A 4,030-nucleotide genomic window follows, 5' to 3' on the forward strand; every position below is an offset into this window, starting at 1 on the left:
TATGCATGTGTGTGACTGTCTGTTGGTGTTTGTGTGTGTTTTGTGTGTGAGTGTTTTTTGGTGTGTCTGTATGTGTGTTTGTGCATGTTTTGTGTGTGCATGTGTTGTGCAAGTATTGTGTCTGTCTGTCGGTGTGTGCGTTAGTTTGTTTGTGTATGCGTGTGTGTTATGTGTGTGTCTTTCAGTGTGCATGTGCTGTGTGTGTGTTTTGTGTCTGTGTGTTTTCATCTGTATGCTTGTGTGTGACTGTCTGTTGGTGTTTTCTGTGCATGCATGTTTTTGGTGTGTGTTTTGTGTGTGCTTGTGTTTTGTGTTTGTGTGTGTGTGTGTGTGTGTATGTGTGTTATCTGTGCATCTGTCTGTGTTTGTGCATGTGTTTTGTGTGTATTGTGTGTGTGTGTTTGTGTGTGTGTGTGTGTGTGTGTGTGTGTGTGCGTGCGCGCGCGTGTGTGCGTGCGTGCGCGCGTCAGAGAGAGCTTAAAAGTGATTGATATTGGTCTCGGGTCAGGACGGGTTCGGGCTGAAAAAATTGCAGGCATTGTCGGGCTGGGGTCGGGTAGGGCTTGAACACTACGGGCCAGGGCCGGGTTAGGGCTGGAGTTTTTGGCCCGTGCAGGGCTCTAGTGTGTGCGTGCATGTGTTTTGTGTCTGTGCGTGTTTTTTGGTATGTTATATATGTGTGTGTGTTTGTGTGGGCGCGTGTATTGTGTTTGTTTTCTGTCTGTCTGTATGTGTGTTTTTGTTTGTGTGTGTTTGCGTGTCTATCTGTCTGTCTGCATGTGAGTGACTGTCTGTTGGTGTTTGTGTGTGTCTGTGCATGTTTTTCAGTGTGTCTGGGTCCGTGCATGTTTTTTGGGGGAGTGTATCTGTATGTATCTGTATGAGTGTATCTGTATGTGTATTTTGTGTGTTTGATAACTTTTGTGAAATATATTGAACATGTATGTTTTTACAGTATTGTCTGTAATAACTTGCCATCTTAGAATATTTAGTTGTCAGACTTCAGGATGCATAATGTTGTAAAATTTGCCTTTTTCTTTTTAATGAAACATTTCAAACTTGACCAAAGCTGCAATCATAGAATAAATAAAATGAGTACAGTTGTTATAAAAGTTGATATCTACTCTCTGTGGTTATCTAATCTTTGTTGTCGGGTAAGGTTGTGTTTTTTGTAATGTTTTTTGGCAGGGACTGGGAACACACACAGACACAAACCAGCAGACGGAGCTGTTGGACACACAAGAATAAAGACACAAAACACTAAAGCACAGGTACAGAAGATTGCTAATAAACATGGAGGGAATGTTCATCCTAAACTACATCTGCTCTCTTGTTTCACTTGATTTCGTCAGATTTCCATCTGTATTTCTGCTTTCATTAACAGGACTTGACTGAAGAATATTACACAAACACAATATTGTGTACTTTTCTTAACTCTCCAATTGTCATTTATTTATTCTGCCTGCAGGCTTACTGAGAAAATCTCTGCTTTCTTTACAAAATAACTCATTTTCCTTTGTTTCTTTTTATCTCACTTTACAAAAACAGATTAAAATACGAAGTTATTTTGATGTTGTTCTGTCTAAGAAACCCTCGTAATGGAAATGCAGAACATTTCATAAGAAATTCGTTACAGCATCACATTGACTGAAAGAGTCCAACATGACCGTCTCTCTGAATCCTCTCTTTGTTTGTTTCAGTCACATGACGTTGGGCTCCCCTATGGAAAGAAGAACCTTCAGCATATGCATGGTGACCAGACACAAAAAAGTATCTGTTCTTTCACTCCAAACACTTCTCTGATTTTTTATGTCATATTTGAAAGGATTTCTTTCTAAAAGACTTCAATAACAAGACCTCTGAGCCTGCTGGGGAAAGCTATTAAAATAAAATCAAACTGTGAATGAATGTAGCACAGCTTGTCTCCCAATGCTTTAAACACAGAAAACAAATGCACACATTCACTTCTTATGGACATTTCAGGAACGGCAAATGCTAATGCCATACATTCTAGAAAAAATGTAAACATTTTAAGAACGGGTTTGGGAAGTTTAGAGTTTCAGCATGACGCTGCATCGGTGTCGATTTTTTTTTACTTTTGGTATCATTCATACACTGTAAAAAATTTCTGTAGAAATGACAGTATTACTGGCAACTAGCTGCCAGTAACTTACTGTAGATTTTACATTTATGTTATTTACTGGCAACAGTTTCTTCAAAGTTAAATGAACATGAAACATTTTCAGTCTTTATATTTTACAGTAAGTTACTGGCAACCAGCTGCATAATTACAGCTAATTTTTATAGTGATAGTGGTCATTTTGTAAGGATGTAGTAAACAGTTTGGCGACCAATTTTATTCAAAATATCTTTTTAAGTTTAGAGGAAATGACATCATACAGGTTTGGAATGACACGAGGCAGAGTACATATTGAAAGACTTCCATTATTAATGCTAAATATCTCATAAATAGTTTGATTTATTTCCTATGTTTAATCAGATTGGCTGTACTAGTCATTTCGATTCACTTCAAACCAGTGCTGAATTGTGTGATGGAATAAAATGGTTTAAATAATTTAAAGTTCATGTAAAAATATGCTGCCATGACTTACTGATCGCATATTTTTTTACAGTGACATCATTTAAGTGAGGTCATAGGCTCCCAAAATTAATCAAAACCGAGTTTAACACTTGAAGCACTTTAAAGGGATAGTTCGTCGAAAAATTAATTCTGTCATAATTTACTCACCCTCAAGTTGTCACAAACCTGTATAAATGTATTTGTTCTGCTGAACATAAATAAAGATATGTTTTAAGAATGTTTTTAAGCAAGCAGATCTGGCGTTTATCGCGTTTTGCGAAAAAAAAAGGGAGAAAAGATGACAGAATTACACGGCGGATATCAGATTTTGCGTAAAATTAAGAATTTCGTTTTGAATACTGACCTGATACAATACAGATTTTGGTGGTAACTAATGATAATAAAAAAGGCGTTTATTGCGTTTTGGAACCAAACTCTTCAAATAATACTATGGAAGTGAATGATGCCCCAGATATGCTTGCTTACTAACATTTAAAAAAATCTTCATTTGTGTTCAGCAGAACAAAGAAATGTATACAGGTTTGGAAAGACTTGAGAGTGAGTAAATGATGACATAACTATCCATTAAAAGCAAGAAATAGTAAATACCCAAATAATTAAACAACAAACAATTACTGGACATTCAAAACAAAATGTTTTCAGTCAGAGCTGATGGTGTATGGGCAACCCAAGTTCAAATTCTGGCTCGATCCTGTACCCCTCTCTCCACCCTGTACTTTCCTGTACTTTTCCTCACATGTCTATCAAATAAAGGCAAAAACCCCCACCACACACACACACACAAAAAGTTTTCAGCCTTACTGTAGTATTTTTCATTTTGTAAGTTGCTGTAATTTTAAGTTTAAATTGTTTAATTTAATGCAACCTAATGTAAAATATATGTTGCTATGAGTTTGATTTTACATTAAATAGAGCTTATTGTATATATTGTGGTGTGGAAAATCATTTCCTAACAAAACAGTACGAGTCTGTGGAATGTTTGCCTTTTTACAGATAATGTTTGACCTGTCGGGTTTATCAGCATACATGTAGTGTGCTTATACTTCTTCCTCTCTGAACAAAGCAAAATGATTTCCCTCTGTAAAAACTAGAAGGAAAATGTTAAAATCTCCTAGTTTGATTCAAACTCATCCCTTTAAAAACAAAAGTGCCGGTAGCTGAAACGGCTAACAAGCCGTGGATAACGTGAACCTTGTGTTTTCTCTTCTCTCTGTTTTTCTCTCTCCATCTTGCTGCCTCTCTCGCCCAACTTCCTTCTCCCACTGTCTGGTTTTGTTTTCCAAACAAGGTTCCCTGTACAGGAAATTGTGTATTCTGGAAGCATTCCGGAAGGCAAAGAACAGATTTCCTGTTGGAGCCACGGCTAGAAAAAAGAAAAACAGAGAGGAAGAGGGAAAGCGGAGTTGGGGGTTTTGTCGGAGGGGGAGG

This window comes from Paramisgurnus dabryanus, chromosome 5, assembly GCF_030506205.2.
Source record: "Paramisgurnus dabryanus chromosome 5, PD_genome_1.1, whole genome shotgun sequence".
In the NCBI taxonomy this organism is placed as follows: Eukaryota; Metazoa; Chordata; class Actinopteri; order Cypriniformes; family Cobitidae; genus Paramisgurnus; species Paramisgurnus dabryanus.